Source organism: Pan troglodytes, chromosome 1 (assembly GCF_028858775.2).
Source record: "Pan troglodytes isolate AG18354 chromosome 1, NHGRI_mPanTro3-v2.0_pri, whole genome shotgun sequence".
Classification (NCBI taxonomy): Eukaryota; Metazoa; Chordata; class Mammalia; order Primates; family Hominidae; genus Pan; species Pan troglodytes.
In genome coordinates, this window is record NC_072398.2 from 192,841,570 (window position 1) to 192,863,656 (window position 22,087).

General features: G+C 50.7%; 2 long non-coding RNA genes across 2 annotated transcripts; both read left to right on the forward strand.

Annotated features, from left to right (window-relative positions):
* Positions 1-8,693: 8,693 nt before the first annotated feature.
* Positions 8,694-14,689, forward strand: LOC107976332 (uncharacterized). Its single transcript, XR_001720227.2, has 2 exons — positions 8,694-8,809; positions 13,924-14,689. It is a non-coding gene; the product is annotated as an uncharacterized LOC107976332 (long non-coding RNA).
* A 2,328-nt stretch (positions 14,690-17,017) lies between these two features.
* LOC107976331 (uncharacterized) lies at positions 17,018-20,869 on the forward strand. The gene is made up of 2 exons (XR_001720224.3): positions 17,018-19,915; positions 20,322-20,869. It is a non-coding gene; the product is annotated as an uncharacterized LOC107976331 (long non-coding RNA).
* Positions 20,870-22,087: the final 1,218 nt, after the last annotated feature.

The following is a 22,087-nucleotide window of genomic DNA, read 5'->3' on the forward strand; positions in this document are numbered from 1 at the left end:
TGAAGTCAATAAATCTTATGTCACTTGATAAAGGAAAAAGGAAATAAAATGAAGATATTTTCTTAGTACAAGTGTATACATGCACAAACATGTTTTTAACAAAAGAAGGAGGAAATACTCATGACAATTACCATCCTCGTTTCTGCAGCTGGTCACATGGTTGTAGCTGGTATTGATAACTACCTTCTTCTGCTACCAATTCTGTATTCCCTTTGCCTTCAGCAAGCACCTCAGCAGGTTGTGGGGTTTTTTTCCTGGTGGAGTGACCCAAACCTTCATTCCTGATGGGTCTGCGCCATTTGTAGTCCTGCCTGGATTGGGCTGTTGTAGTTTTCCATTGACCTTAATCACAGGGCATGGTAATACTAAGAGACACTCTAATGGTCTCCTGTGTTCCATGCATACTCTTCCTTACCTCCGTTGTAGAGTAGTAGACTGATTTCATCTTGATAGTCCAGTAAATCACCCCAGCTAACACTGTAACTCCCTTCTTAGCTTGTTGACTTAAAGGTAGGAGGAGCCCAAAGTGTCCAGGTGGCCATCTTAACTTCCAGTTTAATGGGATCATTGTTGTGTCTCCTGGTGGCAGCATTCCTCCCTCTGGAACTAAGATCTCTAGGCCAGCAGAACATAATGTCACAGGAACAGGAAGCAAAAATTTTGCTCATGGATCACTAGCAGTGATGGTGAGTCGTGCCACTTCCACTTCCACTTCCACCCCTTGATTCCTGGACACTCCTGGCTATGGGAGAAACAGTATCATGTATTGGACCCTGATTCAGAGCACACACAGCCTTCTGGAGAACTTTGCTGCAGCCCTGCAAAGTATTGTCACCTAGTTGGCATTGTAATTGTGACTTCAAAAGGCCATTCCACTGTTCTATCGATCCAGCTGCTTCAGGATGATGGGGAACATGGTAAGTCCAGTGAATTCCATAAGCATGAGCCCACTGCCACACTTCTTTAGCCATAAAGTGAGTGCCTTGGTCAGAGGCAATGCTATGTGGAATACCATGACAGTGGATAAGGCATTCCATGAGTCCAAGGATGGTAGTCTTGGCAGAAGCATTGCATGCCGGACAGGCAAACCTATATCCTGAGTAAGTGTCTATGCCGGTGAGGACAAACCTCTGCCCTTTCCATGATGGAAGAGGTCCAATATAGTCAACATGCCACCAGGTAGCTGGCTGATCAACCCAAGGAATGGTGCCATATCAAGGGCTCAGTGTTGGTCTCTGTTGCTGGCAAATTGGGCACTCAGCAGTGGCTGTAGCCAGGTCAGCCTTGGTGAGTGGAAGTCCCTGTTGCTGAGCCCAGGAATAACCTCCATCCCTTGCCACCAAGACCACTTTGTTCATGGGCCCATTGGGCGATGACAGGGGTGGCTGGGGAAAGACGCTGAGTGGTGTCCACAGAATGGGTCATCCTATCCACTTGATTATTAAAATCCTCCTCTACTGAGGTCACCCATTGGTGAGCACTCACATGGGATACAAATATCTTCATGGTTTTTCACCACTCACAGAGGTCCATCCACATACCTCATCCCCAAATTTCTTTGTCACCAATTTTCCAAGCATGCTTCTTCCAAGTCCCTTACCATCCAACCAAACCATTGGCTACAGTCTCCATAAATTAGCATATAATTGCACGTCTGGCCATTTCTCCTTCCATGCAAAGTGCACAACCAGGTGCACTGCTCAAAGTTCTGCTCACTGGGAAGATTTCCCTTCACCACTGTCCTTCAGAGATGTCCTAGAAAGGGGTTGTAGTGCCGCAGCTGTCCACTTTTGGGTGGTGCCTGCATATTGTGCAGAACCATCTGTGAACCAAACCCTAATCTTCCCTTCCTCTGTCAACTAATCATAGGGAACTCCCCATGAGGCCACTGGTGCAGCCTGGGGGAAAGAAGGCAGGGTGGCAGGAGTGGAGACCATGGGCATTTGAGCCAATTCCTCATGTAACTTACTTGTGCCTTCAGGAACTGCTCAAGCCCGATCACATATATACCACTTCCATTTGATGATGCAATGCTGCTGTGCACCACTCACTTTATGGCTAGATGGGTCAGAAAGCACCCAGTTCATGATAGACAGTTCAGGTCCCATGGTGACTTGATGACCCATAGTCAAACGTTCAATTTCCACCAAAGCCCAGTAACAGGCTAAGAGCTGTTTCTCAAAAGGAGAGTAGTTATCTGAAGAAGATGGTAGGGCTTTGCTCCAAAATCCTAGAGGCTTCCGCTGTGATTCACCTATGGGGCATGCCAAAGGCTCCAAACAGCATCCCTATCTGCCACTGATACCTCAAGCACCATTGGATCTGCTGGGTCCTATGGCCCAAGTGGCAGAGCAGCTTGCACAGCAGCCTGGACCTATTGCAGAGCCTTCTTCTGTTCTGGATCCCACTCAAAACTGGCAGCCTTTCAGGTCACTCAATAAATGGGCCAGAGTAACATACCCAAATGAGGAATGTGTTGCCTCCAAAATCCAAATAGACCCACCAGGCATTGTCCCTCTTTCTTGGTTGTAGGAGGGGCCAAATGTAGCAACTTATCCTTCACCTTAGAAGGAATATCTCGACAGGCCCCACACTACTGGACCCCAAGAAATTTTACTGAGGTAGAAGATCCCTGAATTTTAGTCGGATTTATTTCCCATCATGTGGCACACAAATGTCTCACCAGTAAGTCCAGTGTGTTTGCTACTTCTTGCTCACTGGATCCAATCAGCATAACATCATCAATGTTATGGACCAGTGTGATATCTTGCGGAAGCAAAAAAGCAATCAAGGTCTCTCCGAATAAGATTATGACACAAAGCGGGAAAGTTGATATACCCCTGAGGTAGGACAATAAAAGCATGTTCCTGGCCTTGCTGGCTGAAGGCAAATTGCTTCTGGTGGGCCTTATGGACAGGAATGGAGAAAGGCATTTGCCAAGTCAATGGCTGCATACCAGGTACCAGGAGATATGTTAATTTGCTCAAGTAATGAAACCACATCTGGTACAGCAGCTGCAATTGGAGACACCACTTGGTTAAGTTTAATCCACTGTCATTCTCCAAGATCCACCTGTCTTCTGCACAGGCCAAATGGGAAAACCGAATGGGGATGTGTTGGGAATCCCCACCCCTGTGTCTTTCAAGTCCTTGATGGTGGCACTAATCTCCGCAATCCCTCTAGGGATGCAATATTGTTTTTTATTTGCTATTTTTCTAGGTAGAGGCTGCTCTAATGGCTTCAATTTGGCCTTTCCCACCATAATAGCCCTCACCCTACCAGTCAGGAAGCCAGTGTGGGGGTTCTGCCAGCTGCTAAGTATGTCTCTGCCAATTATGCATTCTGGCACTAGGGAAATGACCACAGGATGAGTCTGGGAATCTACTGGACCCACTGTAAGTCAGACCTGAGCTAAAACTCCATTAATTACCTGACCTCCATAAGCCCCTACTTTAACTGGAGGATCACAGTGATGTTTTGAGTCCCCTGGAATCAACGTCAACTCAGAGCCAGTGTCCAGTAGTCACCGAAATGTCTGATCATTTCCCTTTCCCCAGTGCACAGTTACCCTGGTAAAAGGCTGGAGGTCTCCTTGGGGAAGGATGGAAGAAAGATTCACTGCATAAATTATCAGTAATGTAGTGGGGTCCTTCCTCAAGAGGACCCTGCCTCCCCTTCATTCAAGGGGTTCTGGGTCTGTAAACTGGCTCAAGTTTACAGACTTGATTGAGGGGCCGTGATTCTCTGTTTTTATAATTCAAATTAGTCTTTTGCCCATTCGACCTGAAAGTTTTCTGCTTGTATAAATTAAGTAGGAATGCAGTAGGCTTCCTATCAATTTTACTTATAGGAACACCATGATTAATTAGCCAATGCGAGAGCTCTACACAAGTCAGACTATTCTGATTGCTGCTTTGCCTCTGCTGCCCATTATGGTAGCTGTGCTCACCTTACCTTTGATGGTTGAGTGCTGCCACTTGGCCCCTGCCACCTCGGGATCCAATTATTCCCACTGAATTTAAATGTTGTAGTTGAGTGACTGTGGTTCCCACTGTTAGATCTGACATACAGAGAAGAGTAACTACAGGGCTCTTCAAAGATGCAGGTGCTGCCCTCACAAATCTATTTCACAATCTATTTGGTTAAGGGTACATCTTCTGGACCCTCCCAGCTGGAAGGAGTAGATCTAAAGTGACTAATCCACTCCACCATCCCAATCTCTCTAAGCCTTTGGATTCCTTCCTCTACATTAAACCAAGGGAGATCAGGCACTTCCAGCTCACTCACAGTGGGCCATCTTTTAATCCATATTTCAGCTAACCAAGCAAATAAACTATTAGAACATTTTTTAACTCCCCAAGCTGCAATATTAAAAGCAAAGTCCCTACTTAGTGGGCCCAAATCAATAAATTCAGCCTGATCCAACTCTATGTTCCTTCCACCATTATCTCATACTCTTAATATCCATTCCCATGACTGTTCTCCAGATTGCTGTTTATATAAATTAGAGAACTCCCCTTTTTGAGTGTAGCGCACCTCCTCATGGATCATACTCTCAACCTCACCTCCGGGGACCTGCTGGGACTTTATTCTAGTTATAGGTCTAGAAGCAAACAGGGGTGTTGGGGGTGGCTCCTGAGGAGAATCAACATTATTTTGCCTGGCAACTGCCTCAGAGGAGGCCATCACTGTTGTCTCAGGCAGTGCAGGGTTTATCTCCTCAGGCAAAGGTGGAAAGGCTGATGGCAGCATGGGTCCAGGAGGGGATGTTGCCACTACTGGGAATGGCGAAGCTGTTCCTTCTCTCAAAAAAGGTTTATCAGAGTTTACAAACTCAGTGTCTCCAGCTTCAGCAGGGTCCTCCCATACATCCCCATTCCAAGTTCAGGGTCCCACTCTTTTCCAATCAATGCCCTCACTTTAACAGTAGACACCTGGAGAGACTATGCACCCATCTTTGGTTGCAGGTCAGCCACTCACACGATAAGAGCTTGTGTCTGTTTTTCCACAATTTCAGGTTTTTCTCTACAGGAGATAAGACTCTCACTCAGAGCAGTCTTAGCAGATTTGAGGCTAAGTATCTGCTTCTGAAGCCAGGAGACAAAATTCCTGAGTTCATCATTTTCTTTCATCAGTTTGTCCACTGAACTTAGAAGCAACCAGCCAGCTTCATTATGTTCTTTGGTTCTCCACATATGCTCAAAGCTATTACGTATAGAATCACGGAACTCCTTGCCTCTCATGAGCAGCAAATCAGGAGTGTCAAATAGCTTTATTTGCATAACTCTCTAAATAGTTCACACCAAGGACTATCAGTGTTCTCCATACTATTAGAATTAGAGTCCTTAGCATTTTGAGGTCAAATCATATTAAGCAGCCAACTCCAGAAACCCCAAAACCAATGAAAAAACTCTATCCTTAATATTCTGTTCCTCTAGAACCACTCCTGGTACCAAAATCTGTGTTAGTCAGTGTTCTCTAGAGGGACAGAACCAATAGTATACATATATATATAAATATATATATATATAATATATGAATTTATTAAGTATTAACTTACACAGTCACAAGGTCCCACAATATAGACTGTCTGCAGGCTGAGGAGCAAGGAGAACCAGTCCAAGTCCCAAAACTGAAGAACTTGGAGTCCGATGTTCAAGGGCAGGAAGCATCCACCACGGGAGAAAGACGCAGGCCGGGAGGCTAGGCCAGTCTCTCCTTTTCACATTTTTCTGCCCACTTTATATTTACTGACAGCTGATTAGACGGTGCCCACCCAATTAAGGGTGGGCCTGCCTGTCCCAGCCCACCGACTCCAATGTTAATATTCTTTGGCAACACCCTCACAGACACACCAAGGATCAATACTTTGTATCCTTCATTCCAATCAAGTTGACACTCAGTATTAACCATCACACCGGGGAAGCTCTAGCCTTTCACAGGAAAGCAAAGGACAGACACTCTGTGGCCTCAGAGGGCTCAGGGTGACCTAGAGTTTCAAGACATTCAAGGGAATCCATCCAGATGCCCCTGTCCTAAGTGTCAGAGCCCCCAGTCAAGCCCTGATCAATCAAACAGGGCTGACTTGCTATGTTGAGAATTCAGTTTTCTTTAGAAATCTGCTGCCCTAACAATTCATTCCTGGGCCAAACCTCAGTTTTTTCTGCCTTCCAGCTGCAGGAGAAAGCCTCTTTATCTGACGGCAAGGAGGCCCTCTGGCTTTCACACTTCACCTTAAATTGGTGATTAATCACTCTCAGCATTTCGTTGTCTTCTTCCAATGCCTTGCTTGCCCCCAGCAACAATCATTTAATTCCATAGACTTCATAATTATCATTCCTCTGAGCCTCTCGAATGTCTGAGAAAGTACACCCACTAGTACTTTCCCTTTCACCAGTATCCCATCCCACTTCCCCATCAGTGAAAGTTTTAACAATTGCACTGCTAGAGCATGTCAGGGGCTATCAGTACCTCCACCCACCACCAGTGATGGGGTTCTTATTACCAACTGGCCGGTGGATGATCCAGCTCCAAAATCCCATTTTAGAGTCTGTTTCCTAGGAACCACTTCTAGCACCAACTGTAGTAGTAGGTCAAGTTCCCTAGAAATAGATCAAAGATGGAGATTTGCATGCAGAGGACTTATTGGAGAGTGCTCTTGGGCACAACACCAGCAAAGAGGAATGGAAGCCAGGCTAGGCAGAGAGAGAAGTTGAACTCTGATGTATTGTCAACAGAGGTAAATCTGGGCTGACCAAGGGCTGGTGGAAAGTGCTAGAGCAACTATGACCCTTTAGAGATGTCCCAAAATGAAGGAAGAGTTATCCATTATTGAATTGGAACTATCTCCAGGGAGATGTAGTACCCTTTGGGAGGTGGTGTAATAACCCTTGGGAGGTGGCGTAACACTTGGGAGAGGCAGTTCCATTTGGCCAAAGGCAGTTCTTGGGAAAAGACTCAGAATATTGTTGGCCACTGATGCTTTCATTGACTGGGAGAACAGAGTGCCTCAATGAGTCCTTTTGCAGGAAAGCCAGGGAGACATACCATGGTATTCATTATACCCAAATCAGGGAAGTAAAGATGGAGAGTGGTGGTCAGTATTGTTGCTGAGGTCAAGTAAGCAACCACTGGACTTGACCACAAGGAAGTCACTGCATATTGGGAAGTGAGTTCATTCAGAGGAGCAATGGGGAAGAAGCCCATGCAGAAGGTAAAGAGTGAGCAGAAGATAGGAAGGAAAGATAGCTCTTTTGACCCTGCTAATGACTGGCTTCCTATATGGGCCTAATACCTAGGAGCAGTTATCCTTTAGGAATGCACAGCTTTGAATGTAGCTTGCATTAACTCTGTGCAATCATGTGTGCAGACACATGTACACACACAGGTACACATTGAGCTGCCCCAAGGCAAGGATTCCGGCCAGAGACTTGTAAGCAGACCTCTATCCTCATTAACCAATAATGACCTCTGCATATCAGACTTCTGTACACTACCTCTTCCTGTATACCTGGAAAGTCAAGATTTCCCAGCTGGAGTTTTGGCTTTGTCTTCAAGTCTGATAAGAATCCTGGCAGCAACCCAAAGCAAGGAGAGCCCAAGGTACTAACAACATTAACAACAAGTTAATATTCTGTGACTATCAGCTTTGTCCAAAGCACCTGCAAAGTGCTTTACAAACATTAGTTAACTACATCCTAAAACCCTGTCAGATGGGTACTTCTATTATTCCATTTTACTGATGAAGAAGCAGAGGCTCCAAAAAGTTAGACAACTTGCCCATAGTTTGCACAACTGGTTGGTAGCAAAACTGGGATTGAGATTCCAGTGAAATTGATGGCAGTCACAAGCAGCACACTGAAAAACGGGCAGGTTCATTCATTCATTCAGCAAATATATATGGAGAGCCTACCATGGGCCAAAACTGTTCCAGGCACTTGGAAAACATCAGGGAGCTATACCCACAGAGATCCCCTTTCCTCATGGGACTCTTCTAGAGGGAGAGATAGACAAACAGTAAATTTTATTTATTTATTTATTTATTTTTTGAGGCAGTCTCACTGTTGCCCAGGCTAGAGTGCAGTGGCATGATCTCAGCTCACTGCAACCTCCGCTTCTCAGGTTCAAGCGACTCTCCTGCCTCAGCCTTCCAAGTACCTGAGATTACAGGTGCATGCCCCCATGCCTGGCTAATTTTTGTATTTTTACTAGAGACGGAGTTTCACCATGTTGGTCAGGCTGATTTCTAACTCCTGGCCTCAAGTGATCCGCCTGCTTCGGCCTCCCAAAATGCTGGGATTACAGGTATGAGCCACTGCACCCAGCCAACAAACAATAAATTTTATATATTAACATTTACTCATTTATGTATAGTAAAAGGCAAAGTGGACGCTGTGGTGTGGCAGCCAGTTCTCCACTTCTGAGCAGATGCACTCACCCCCAGCTGCTTTGAGCACTGGTGGCCAAAGCCATTCAGCTGAGTCCCTCCCCAGAATTGTGCTCAAAGAAGACAGCTGCTTTACCCAAGGTCACTTCCCTCCCCTGGGGGCAGCCCACACCCAATAGTAGGTAGATGAAGCTATAAGTTCCCCAGCCCCCTCACCTTAATGCAGAGGGACTCTGAAAGTCCCCCCAGCTCACAGCTCCCCATGGGGTCAGCTGAGGCCTTTGTTGTGACTACATCACAATTCAACTGTTCCCTCTGCCTGGTTCTGCTTCCTCCACTGTGAGAGCCTTCCCCTGTAAACTTCCTGCAAGCCGAAGTCTCTGTCGGAGTCTGTTTCCCAGTGCACCCAACTTGTGATAGAAGGTATGTGTTCTGCTGAAAAAGAGAAAAAGGAAAAAAAAAAAGAATAAAAGCAGAGTAAGTGGGATTGGGAGGGCAGGGGCTGAAGGGGCAGCAGGTTGCAGGATCAATAGGATATTTAAGGTGATCTCACTAAGAAGTGACATTGGAGCAGGCTTGAAGGAGGAGGAAGAGGGTTATTCAAGCAAAGATCGGGTAGAAAAGCATTCTAGGCAGAGAAACAGCAAAGACTCTAAGGCACGGGTGCAGCAAGGAGGTCATTGTGGCTGGAGAGGAGTGCAGGAGGGAAAATAGGGGAGGAGAAGTCAGGAGTGGGTGGGGTTAAAGGAGCAGATCACATAAGGACTCACAAGCCCCTGTAAGGTCCTCAAGTATTTCTTCAAGAGGAGCAGAGAAGGACAGGGTCTGGCTGCCGCATGGAGGGGAGGAGCAGGAGCAGGAAAGCCTGTCTGGAGGTTGCTACAGTAAACCAGGTCTTCGTGGGGTTGGTCGAGGTGGTGGCAGTGGGGGTGGTGAGAAGTGATCAGATTAAGAATATGTATTTAAAATACAGCCAGCATGATCTGCTGATGGACTAGAAGTAGGAAGTGAGAAAAAGAGAGGAGTCAAGAATGACTCCAGGGTTTTTTTGTCCTGAGCAATGGAAGCAAGGACTTGCCAAGAGCTGAGACGGGGGAGGACTGCAGGAGAAGCAGGTTTGGGGGAGACCAGGAGCTCTGCTTTGGAGCGTCGAGTTTGAGATTTACAGAGTAGCATCCAAAGGACTGAGCCAGCCCAAACTCTGTGACAAGCTACAATCCTACTGGGGCTCAGGAACCCAGTGGAAGTGAGTGACACTGGGGGCTCAATGGCACAGGGGTCTGAGTCTATGATCTCATCACCTGACATTCCAAGATCCACTCCAAGCTCCTCTGGCAGCCTAATTCTGTGAGCAAAAGACAAAAAGACAGACAGAAAAGTCTCCATTTGATGGTGGAGAAGGGTCCAGCCCTGTGCATGTTTGGGACTGAGCTGAGAGCGTGCTCGCAGGTGAGAGTAGGGAGTCTATGCAAGTCGAGTGTGATCGTGCACATGGAGATGTTGATTGTGAGTGTGAGTGTGTGTGAGTGTGAGTGTGTGTGAGTGTGCGTGTGGCAGTGCAGGTTCAGGAGCTGGGCTCACCCAGAGGGTGCAAGTGTGTATAAGACTGATGCAGTGGCCCTAACTGCCGGGCACACTCCAGTGTGGGTGAGGAAACAGGCCAGCCCAAGGCATGAATGCACAGTAGCCTCCCATGGTAGTGGAATGTGTAGAATAAACAAAGGGCTGCTATCAGCATTTGAAACACAGCACTTGGGTCATCCAGCGGGGGGGGGCAGCATTGCCCCCTTAGCCACCCTGAGCCACATGGGTCCCCTCCGAGCCCTGCACAAACAGTCCCAGGACATGGAGGTCCCTGCAGCTCCCCCATTCCATGCCCTCCTGTTCCCCTGGGCTGCTCTCGGCTGGGCTGGGAAAAGTGCCGACACAGCTCCGGGGAGGGAGGAGAGTTAACTCTCCATTTGCCATTAAACATAATCAGGGAGCAATCTGCGTGGAGCCCGCTGCTCTGGCCGATAAGTGATTCCCCAGAACAACAGATAAAAGCCTGGCACTAAAGTGCAGCCAGAAACGATGTGTAATTGGGATGAAAGAATCCTTAAATCTGCACGCTGCTTTTAACTTGGGAGGCTTAAATTACAATTAATAGTTCCCTTGAAGAAGGCAGTAGGGGAATAGAGGAATTCCAAGGCCTCGAGCTCAGAGCCCTGGGCTGCATTCTCAGCTCTCCAGTGCTGGGGGAGTACAGGGGTTGCTGAGTAGTAAGGAGGAAGAAAGAAGCTGGGGGTAGGAGGGGATCCTTTTCAAGGTCTTGGGCACCCTGATGGGTTGCATTCGTTATGAGTTCCAAAGCCACCAGTTCCCAAATAAGCTCATCCGTACACCTGGACTTTCGCCCAGTTTCCCTCACAGTGTCCCTGGGATGTCGCCAACAGTAAAAAATCATCAGCCCCATTTTGCAGATGGGGAAGCTAAGGAGACACACCTGCCCTGGAACCCTGAAGTGTGCCTAATCCACCTGCAGTTCCCAAACTAGGAGGAACCTGAGGGCGCATCCCTCCTTACAGTTCACTGGGGTATAGCGGCCCTGAGAGGGGAGGGTGTCTGCCCAGCATCGCAAAAGGCTGCAGTGTGCAGCTAGTCAGTGCTAGAACCCAGACCTCTTGACTCTAGCGGCCATTTCTTCCTCTGCACCCCAGGCCAATGAGCCTGGAATTCTCTAAGGAGAGTACAGTTCTCTGGCACTAGCCATGCAGCCCCTCCCTTCCCCTACCTGCTCCCAGGGGTCCAGGCAGTGGCAATAACATTGTCAGAGACAGAAAGTCAGGGAAAGATGGGAAAGGCTCCTCCCCAGCTTTCCCTCGGAAGACTTCTTACCCTCCCCTCCCCTGCCAGCTCTCTCTCTCTGCCTCTCTTGGGCCTCAGTGCCCAAGGCTTCCTGCTTTCTGTTCTAGGGTCACAACTTATGCTCCTCCTCTGGGGTCCTGCCCTGAAGGCAAAGCTGTGGGCAGCAGGGCTGTGGACAATCAGGTGTGGCAGCAAGGCACAAACCAGAATGGTGAAGCTAGCTGGCTCTCCTCCAAAGAATGAGGGGTTTGGCCCTCAGATGACACAAAGAGACAGTCAGAGGAAGCTCTGAGAGTGGCCCGGCATTCCCAGTGCTGGCTGGGTGGCTGCCTCTGCCACTCAGGCCGGAGCTAAGCTCCTGTGTTGGCGGGAATTCCAAAGCTCCCCACACATGAGCTCATGGATGGCCAGGTGCCCAGCCTTGCAGTTCATGGCTTTGGAATGCGTTCTCTGAGCTGGCCTGCTTCAGTACCCCCATCTCACCACAGCAAGTACTGCTGCCTGCTCTTGGCCCTCCAAAGACAGGCAAATCCCATAAAGGGCTTTTTTCTAAAACTGCTAAACTGTGCAAGCACATACATGCGTGTGTGTATGCAAGCAGCATGTGGACAAAGCATCCTGTGTGCATGGGTGAGTTCGTGTGCACCTGTCTCTAGCATGACTGGGCATACATGTGCATAGGTATATGTCGTGTGTGTGTATTCTGTGCATGAGTAGTTTTAAAAGAACACAGTGGGATCCGCTTGGGGCCTTGTGTAGCTGAACCTTATTTATAGCTCTCCTCTGTCTGGTTCGTTTCCTCTAACTTCCCTGCAGAATGATATGAATGAAAATGACACTATTGACTATCTTGGTAACCATAAAAGACCTTATAGAAATAAGATTATTATAGTGTGTGGACTGGGAGAATCAAAAGACTAAGAGTTATGGACTCGGAGGATAGGAGAGAACCAAGCTGAGCCAGTTGGAGATGTCCCCGTGGTGGATCGTCTGTGGGTTTTTTAAACAAAGTCATATAAATAAAGTGATTGTCTTGAAAGAGTTATGAGAGCCCTGAATCTGGTGGGCAATATCTCTGTGGCCTCTGCATAGGCGGGAGGGCAGGCGTGCTGTCCGCCTGAGAGGAAACCCACACTTTGTCTGAGTCCTGGCTCCCGGCCTCCCAAGGGAGGCTATGGAGGCAGCAGCAGAAACAACGCTGCCCTTTGTTCTGGAGAGCCATCGTATTTGGCAGCCCCGGGAGAAGAGCCCCAGGGCTAGCCCCACAACTGGCTAGTGGGAATGTGAAGACCCAACGTGGACAGCCAGCCCCTGAGGCTGAGCCTGCAGATTCTGGGGCTGCAGCTTCTCCATGCTTGAATGGAAAGGACCCTCCCACCCCATGAAGAGTGAGCATTTGGACCCTGCACAGGGACTTGCTCAGGCCCTTCATGGGAAGCCACAACAGCAACCCTGCCTAGAGGGCTCCCGCCTGAACAGGTCCCTTTTAGCAAAATCCAGACGCAGTTCCACACATCTTTAGCAGCTCCCACTTTGCATTTGTGCTTTTAGAGATGAAGCAGAGCTCGCCCTGCCCTCAAGGAGCATCCTATCTGGTTTGGAGGGTGGAGAAGGGAAGAGTGGGCAGAAAGACATTCCTGCAAAGACTGATGCATGGAAACCAGGGCACACTCTCCCACTCAGGTACACAGGTTCACAGGTAGACAGGTACGCAGGTAGGCAGGTACAGACAGAGAGCAGTGTTGAAACTTGGTGATAAAACTTCTATCCTGTTCATCCCAACAGACTCAGTGCTGGGCCCTGGGCACGTAAAGCTGAGTCAGACTCAGTCCCAACCCTAGAGGGGAAGCTCTCACCCAAAGGGCAGATGGACAGATCCCCACAACATAGTATGTTAAGGGCTGAATTGCATGAGTTCCCCAGGAGCCACCGGTGACCTCAGCCTGGTCGGGTAAAGCTCCTCAGAAAAGGAGACGTTTCTGCTGAGCCTGGAAGGACAGGTAGGAGCTTACCAGAAAAAGAAGGAAGAGAGGGCCTGCCTGGCAGGGCAAATGGCAAACACAAAGGCCTGGAGGTGGGAATGTACAAGGCATATTTGGGAAACCGCTCAGGTGTCCTAAAGGTTTGCTGGCTGGCAGGAGGAGGGTATCTTTTGAAAGGGATATTGGAAGCAGCTCTTTCAGGAAGGAGGGACCATCTGGCCCAGGGGTCCAGGCAGTGGCAGTAACATTGTCAGAGACAGAAAGTCAAGGAAAGACGGGAAAGGCTCCTCCCCAGCTTTCCCTCTGAAGACTTCTTACCCTTGCTGTTCCTGTCTTTATAGGCAAAGAACAGGACAGCTCCCTTAGCAGCCAACCAGCCACCAGCCCAGCTCCCCAGGTGCCTCTCCTTCACTCTCCCTTCTTATTCCAATATCACCACCCTCCAGGCCAACCCTAGCCCACTGGGGCAACACTAGGTCCATGCCCTCTTCCACCTTGAAAGGAACAATTCTAAAAACCAGAGAGAAAGCCATCTGGTCAGGCTGTTCATCAGAAATAACTGCCAAGTCTGAGAGGTCATCCTGTCTCTGTCTCCTCTCCCCGGGGACCTGGGGACACGGGGTGAGGGCCAAGGAGTGCCTGTGGCACCTGTCAATGCACGGACTCCTTGTCTGCAGGCATTGATTTCTCTCCTTCCTGACCTTTCAGGAGAGGCGCCCTGAATTCCATGCCGGGTCATTACAGAGCCAGTGGCAGAGACTCTACGAGACCCAGCCCCACTGGCTGCAGCCCCTTCGGATGCATCTGCGAGAGCAGCCTGGCCGTCACCCGCCGGCCTGGCCCGTGCTGTCAGCCGGCCAGAGCGTGTCTGAATCGAGGAAAGCTGACTGGGGCTCGATTCACACTGACTCGAGCCGCAAGGCGAGTTTATGGTTCTTGATTACACCCAGCAGGGAGGCCTTCTTAGTGATGAGAGAGAAAATATTCAACAACCTGTCTTTGCAATGTGCTGATCTCTTGGAGAGAGAGAGAGAGAGTGCAGAGAAAGTGGAGGAGGGGTTTCAAAGGAGGGTGATTTATGAGTGGAAAGAAGGCTTTTTAAAAAAAATCCAGGGCTCCCCCAAACTGTCTCAACATTTCCTCTTTCTCATCGTTGGGTTTTGCCTTGGTATAACTTTGAGGCACAGTGATTGCATCCCTGTGGGTTTCTGCAAGCTGGTGCAAAGCTTAAAAGGATGCAGGCCCGGAAGGCACTATAGTCCATCCAGCCTTCACTCAGCATTGCCTCGCAGCTGGGAGAGGTCCTGGACAGTGCTGCCTGCAGAGGCTCCGTGCAGCCCAATCCCCAAGCCCTTCTCTCCTTCACAGCCCTTTTCACATTCTGCTTCATACTTAAACTGCATCTGCTTGCACTCGGCACCCAAACACGGTGCCTGGCTCATGCTCGGTGTTAATAAATGAACAAATGTGTGAACAGGTATGCATCTACTCTCCCTTACCAGGCCGTGCCTCCCAAAGCCCCCATCCAGTAACCTAAACAAAGTCAGCCCTGATGATGTGTTGGGATGAATGAGTGAGTAAGTAACACAGTCCACACCCTGTAGAGTCTGGGCGCTCTCACTGGGCTGCTTCACCCTGCACGTTGTTTCTGAAGCTCACTCTGGTTTTAAATGACACATCCTAGGCCCCCAGAAAATGGGATGCTGGAGGAAGAAGGGGAACTTTTCTGAAGACAACATTTTCAGTTGCTTCTTAATAATTCATGGGAACTAGAGTTTTAAACCATTGGATCTGAAAGCACCTCCCAGCGGACAGTCACTGAGCATCTGGTGGTGGGAGGGAAAGAGGAGCCCAGGTTTCTCCAAGAACCCCAATCTCTTCCTTCCCAAGACATCAGAAAGGAGTCTAGGGGCTGGCCGTGTTCCCTTTTCTTCTCTCCCTCACACCCTCTCTCTGCCCCCTCGGCTTCCCTGGGGCTCTCCTATGGCCCAACTAAGTCTCCTGCCACTTCCCTTTCTGCCTCAGCCTCCCTACTTGAGGGATGGGGAAGGCATCTCAGAAGAAAGAAGGCACCCTTATCTTCATATAAACATCAGGATTCCAGCCTCCAGGATGCGTCCTGGGTTCCTATGCCCAAGGCAGGAGGGAGCCAGTGTGTGGAGGGCGGTGATACCAGGCTTGCCACCGCCAGCAGAAGTGAGACGAGTTCAGCCCAGATCAACCCCCGACGGGAACCTTGCAAAATCACCAAAACCCTGCAAGCTCAGTGTCTCTGCCCCGGAGAGAGGCGTTGGCACCTGGTCCCCACTAAGGCAGGCTGGGTCAGCCAGCTGGGGGGCTCTCCAGGCTGCCAGGGAGAACAGCCACTGAACCCCAGGGCTGCTGAGAACCCAGCCAGCTCTCCTTGACTCTGGCTCTGTAAAGTTTGGTACCCACCGAAAGGGGAGGGGGCAGTGTCACGGGGACGGTGCCCGAGCTCCAAAACTTTACACTGAAAGTTAATCCACTGAAGCGGAGCCCAAAATAAGCGCACTGCCTAATGTGCCGGGAACTGCCGGTCGCAAGGCCAGGCTGCTAGCGGATGCCGGCGCATCTCCGCCCGCCCGGAGCCTGCATTTAGCGCCAGCGAGGGAGTCTGGGCTGGAGCGCTGCTTTCACACCGACTCGAGCCGCGAGTTTATGGATCTTGATTGCACCCAGCAGGGAATCCTTTTTAGTGATGAGAGAAAAAATATTCAACAACCTGTCTTTGCATTGGGTGTGTTGGACACACTTCCCTGCTTCGGAATCAGACATATGTGAGTTGTGGGAGTAGAACTGCTGTCAGCAGGCCAGAACGCGCCTCTCCTCTCTTCTCTCCTCTCTTCTCTTCTCTCCTCTCTCCTCTCCTCTCTTCTCTCCTCTCCTCTCCTCTCCTCTCTCCTCTCCTCCCCGCGTCCCCATCCATGGGGGCAGGGGAGCCGTGAGGGGGTTCTGTGTGGCCGGCCCCAGCTGCTCCGGGAGAAGATAGGCAGTCCCCCCAACCCCGCGAGGCCCCCACCCCGGCCCTGGGCCCTCCGCCTGCTCCGCCGCCCCGGCCGCCGCCTCCCTCCTCGGCCTGCGCTGCGCGGCTGGGCCGTCCTCGGGGAGCCGGCTCCCGCGTGGGGCCCGCTGACAGCGCGCCCAGTAGAATATTGTATTAGTTGGTTGTGAGCTGTGTTCTCGTCAGGGTATCTGAGTTTCACAGAACAGACGGGGTGAGAGTTTTTGTGCTATATCCAGATTGGCTTAAAATAATGTCGTTTTTGTAGCTTATTAAACCACAGAAACTACACCAAAGTCATCCAGGCTGCTGCCAGCAAACTCTCTGAGTTGGGGTTGGGGTAAGAGCCGAGTTCAGGCCAGGGGTCAGGCCCCTCGCTCCCAGAGCTGTAGCCAGGGAGAGAGGGAAGTGACCACCCTCTGCTGCCTTCCTTGTGGGCTCTGACTGTGGGCTCTGACCTTGGAAGGATGTAGATGGGTCTGCGGCAAGGCTGGGTCCTGCCCCGACCTCAGAACTCCCTCTGGGTCATCTGAGAGCTCAGGGACCACTTGCCCTGGCTTCGGGTTGGGACCTGCAGGCACAGGACAGCTGGAGTTGAGGCACTGCCCTGGGGGGAGAAGGTGGGCTGAGCTGGGCACTGTCTGCAGCCAGGGGGAAAGGCTGAGACGTGGCAGTTCCAAATCCTATCTGGAGAGGCCCATGCCTAGGCAGGGGAGATGGTGTGGCGGGGGCGGGGGGGGGGGGGGTTGCCATTTTTTTTTTCCAGGATTGCGAGGAAGAGGCAGGGCCTGGAATTGCCAGGCAGTAAAGACCTACAGGCACCCCTCCCCTTCTTCCCCATCCCCAGTTCCAAAAGAATAGCTGTGTCCCCTCCCTGTGGACGGGGGAGGCCTCCTAGGAGACATGCCATAGCAGCCCTGTTCCCTGTCACCCTGCACAGATCTGAGCATCATTACGAGCTGCCATGGAGGCCCTTCACTACCTTAAACTTCACAACAAGCCTATGAGGTGTGTATTAGAATGATCCCTAACTGCCAGATGAGGAAACTAAGGCTCAGTGAGGTAGAGTGATTTGCCCAAGAACACCCAGTTACAAAGTGATAATTTTGAAATGTGAAGCCCAGCTAACCACAGAATGAGAGTTCTAACCACTGTAGCACAGGGCTTCTCTGGAATTTCAGACTTAAGAATGAATGATGAGGCCAGGTGCAGTGGCTCATATCTGTAATCCCAGCACTTTGGGAGGCCGAGGTGGGCGGATCACTTGAGGTCAGGAGTTCAAAACCGGTCAGGAGTTGAAACACCATCTCTAGGAAAATACAAAAATTAGCAAGTCATGGTGGTACGCGCCTGCATTCCAAGCTATTCACGAGGCTGAGGCAAGGGGATCGCTTGAGCCCAGGATGCGGAGGTTGTAGTGAGATGAGACCGTGCCACTGCACTCTAGCCTGGGTGACAGGGTGAGACTCCGTCTCAAAAAAAAAAAAAAAAAATGAATGAATGATATATAGTTTTCCTTCTCCTGCCATCTCCTGTTTGAGTCTTTTAGAAACAGAGGAGGCTAAGGAAAGTGAAAATGATTCCAAAGGAAACCAATCCCTGCCCCCATTTCCTGATTTGTCCACTGCCATGCCTCTGACCTCCTGCCTCCTCAGTCTCTGGTGTCCAGCAGGAAAGAATCCAGGGCTCCAAATCTCTCCAGGGCCATGTGATACCCTGGCCTGCGGGAAGATGCCCTGGTCACTTTTCCTAGGCTCCTCCAGGTAGCCAAGCCTCAGCCACCAGGGCCACAGACTTCCCTGCTGCCTTGAGGGACCTACGGGACTAGCAGGAGCTGCTCTTCCTCGTACGACTCCTACCCACCCAGGTAACCAAAAACCTACGTGTCCTTCTCAGTGACTCCCTTCCCCCACCCCACCGTGTCCAGTCTATCCCCAAACACTGATGCTTCTACCTCTTAAGAGCATCTCCCCAGTTCCACCTCCTGACCCAGCCCAGGCCTTATCACCTTTTGCCTGGGGGTTTTGGCATTACTCAGCTCATCAACTGCTCAGCCTCCAGTCTCTCCTTCTCCAGTCCACACCGCACCTGAAAGAGCCTTCTAGGATGACCATGCCACTCTCCTGTGTGAAACCCTTATCAAGGGCTCCTGCCTCCATGCTATAGGATGGAGGTGTCATGACTTAGTCTGGCCGACAAAGACCCTTTACACATCACCTCTGCTCACTTCTCTGCCTCATCCCCCTACAACCCCTGCATCCTGCCATCCAGGATGAATGGTCCCCCCAAACCCAAGCTTCTTTGACACCTCCCTGTTTTGGCTCAGTTAGGACCTCCTGCCTGATACCTGAACTTTGTGGGATCAACTTCACATCCCCCAAAACAGACCTGCTGGGGACAAAGAGCATGACACACAGAGCATCAAAGTAGCAGTCCAGAAGCCCTGTGCAGGAGGCAGGGTCCAGGACCATGCCCTCCAGGACAGGCTGGGGGCCGCAGTGCCCCTCAGTGGTCAAGACTTGGACCTGGGCCCAAATCCTAGCTCCAATATTGGGGCTCATCATTGAACCCCTCTGTGTCTCAGTTTCCTCACCTGTAAAATGGGGTAATAATAGTATCTACCTCCTAAATTGGTTGTGAAGATTAAAATAGTTAATTATGTAAAGGGCCTGGAACAGGCTTGTCATACAGCGTTACATAAATGCTAGCTGCTTCTATTATTATCACAGTCCATCCAAGCCCTGCCTCCTTTGACCTTGACCCTTTGATCGCCAGTGACCTAACAATTCTCTTTCTCTTGCACACACATCCTCACATACATATGTGCTGATGTATACACACACACCCACGCATACAAGCATGTGCCTTGCCAGCCTCCCCACCCTCAGAACTCTTCTCGCACTTCATGGTCCTTCTGAGTCAGTTTCAGAGCCCACGTTTCTAACTCTCTACCCATTTGCCACATCAGAGTTCAAAGTCAAAAGCTTCCCAAGAACCCCACCCAGGTTCCTCCTGCCACCCAGAGGATTAGACACATGGATCCCCAGCCATTCCTGGCCCCTGCTACACTGCTCAGCAGGTAGGGTGCTGGTGTCTGGTGCGGGGGACTGAGGCTGGTGCAGTGTAACCAGCAGGCATGTGGACAAATGGAGATGGTCCCTGGGAAGATGGGGAGTTCCTTCCAAAATGATTCCAACTCAGGAATGATGCCTCCTTTTTTGGCTCCTGCTCCAGCAGATCCCAGACTCACCCCACTCTATAGCAGACCCCAAAGCAGGAGCTCCCACCCGAATTAGACATTTTTGTTTCCTGGGGAGTTTGCTGTAGTCTGGTCTGCAAAGTGCCAAGGGCTTGCTGACGTGCCATGGGCAGGAAACAGGACTTCCCTCATGGTCTCACAGAAGCTTCTAGACAGGGCCCTTGCACACCAGGAAACTTTGTAACACCCAGCTCAGACTAGCACTTTCATACACCCAAGCGTCTAATTGGGGGGAAAGGGGGAGGGAGGTGGAGTAAAGCAGAATGGAATTTGACTCCATTACCTCCCCACTGTGTGATTTCAGGGATATCACTTGACCTCTCTGAGCCTGCTTCCTCCTGGAGACAACAGTGTATACTTAGGGCTATTGCGGGGAATGACAAGGAAAATGGATGAAAATGTGCTGGAGAAATTCTGAGGTATCAGACAGATAGATGAAAGGTTGTTTACCATCACCTTGGAAGCTGTGCTTGCTCTGTCCCCAGGTTCACTTTCTGCCCTGTTCTGGGCCCTCCAGGGGCCTTCCCTATGAAGTGTGTCTCCCAGGCTCTCCCACCCTTTGGCTTCCAGTCCAGGCCAGCTAATATGTGGCACCAGCAAGGAATCAAGGGCAGGAAAAGAGAGAGGTTGGGAACGTGTCTCCCATCTCCTCTCTGACTCACTGCATTCAGGCACTGGCTGAGCTATTCTATGGCCACAGCTCTGTCCAGCGGCCCCTCCTCTGTCCTTCCTTCCCTTGCCCCTTCAGGCCTAAGAGCGGCCACAGCTTCCTTCTCCCCGTTGCTAACGTCCAGATGCTTCAGCATCTTGTATTGTTTCTCTTAGCCCTACCTCTCCCTCTCAAATCAGAGCCTGTTTGGTGAAGACTTTTCAGGTGTGCCGACTGCCCCAAGCTGACCCAGTGTGGATCCTAACTGGCCCCACCAGCATCTTCCATGCTCACCCAGCTGGCCCATGTCTTGAAGATGCCCTGGGCTCCCAGCTCTGCCACCCCAGCTTTCTGAGTCTCCGTGGATTGGGATCACTGGGGACCCAGCAGGAAGAAGTTGGAGAAGATAGGAAGGCAGGACGGGACTAGAATGATTCTAGGATGACCACCCCACTGGCCCCTGCAGCAGAAGGAGCCTCAGCCTGGGCCCTGTCTCTGCCAACGCCCCCTCCCAGCAAAATGGGCAGCCTATCTGGGTAAAGACCTGCCCAGACCCCACAGCCAAGGGCAGCCCCTCAGAGATTCAGGCCAGGAGTGGCCTTTGTTCCCCACACCTGGAGCTCAGAGCTTGCTTAGCCTACAGTGGAAGCTCTGGTTTAATTAAGGATCTTAGGAGAGAATTCTCTCTTGTTATTTTCTGAATAAATTAAGGAAGTAACTTTGATGCAATATCATTTTCATCTAATCAGGAACATTCTGAAATTACCATATTGTTTTCCATTAGAAACCCCATCAGCCCCTAAATCAGATAACCAGGCTGGAGGCTGCCAGGCCCCCTCTGTCCTGGGGCGGGTGCGTGCTGTGCTGTGAGGACACAAAGGGACTCTCTGCTCCTGCCATGATCCCTTGTTAAGTTCAGGAGATTGCTCGTGGCTCTTAGCAGGGCTCCTGGGCCTTGGCCAGGCCTGGGGAGGGGTCCCCCAGGCAAAGGGCAAAGGAGGAGCCCGGGAGGCCTGCAGAGCAGGTTGGGATGGATCAGAACCTGCCTGGGAGCTTCTTGACAGTTCGGCGGGAAAGAAGGAGAGGTCAGGCTCCTTATCTTGAGCCCCCAGTCCCACCCCTGCCTAGGCAGCCTCACAGGGACCAGAGGACGGGACTCATCAGGTCCAAGCCCACAGCCAGGGACAAAGGAGGGCGACCCGAGATCGAGGATCTGAGGAAAGGCTAAAGGCCACCCATGTGAGGTGTGGCCAGAGGGTGCTGAGAATGCACAAAATCCTCTACAAAGCTCATTTCCAATCTCTGAAGCTCCCTGAAGGCTTAAGCTGAGGGGTGTCAAGACCTCAACAAGGTGGGGGCCATGGAGGGGAAAACAAGAGCATCCCAGGGCCAGAGTGCCCTCAGAGAAACGTCACTGCCACTCTCCAAGGTCTCCTCCTGGAGGGCACCCTCCGGCCCTCACAGCAGGGGTAGGCACTGTGGCCAGCTGCAGCTGGAGTCCAGGACAGGACCCGAGCCCTTTCTGAGGCCATCCCAGGGCTGAGCGTCACATGCTGCATCTCTTCACGCACTGAGATAGAGCCAAGTGCATGCCTAAGAAAAGTCAGTGAATTTTTTTTTTTTTTTGAGACAGGGTCTCACTCTGTCACCCAGGCTGGAGTGCAGTGGTGCAGTCTTGGCTCACTGCAACCTCCACCTCCTGGGCTCAAGCGATCATCTTGCCTCAGCCTCTTGAGTAGCTGGGACTACAGGCACGCACCACCATGCCTGGCTAATTTTTTGTATTTTGTGGAGACAGAGTCTCACTATGTTGCTCAGCCTGGTCCCAAACTCTTGAACTCAAGCAATCTGCCCATCTCGGCCTCCCATAGCACTGGGATTACAGGTGTGAGCCACTGCCTGGCCAACAGTGATCTTTAAGAAGTGCCTGGTAATAGAGTCA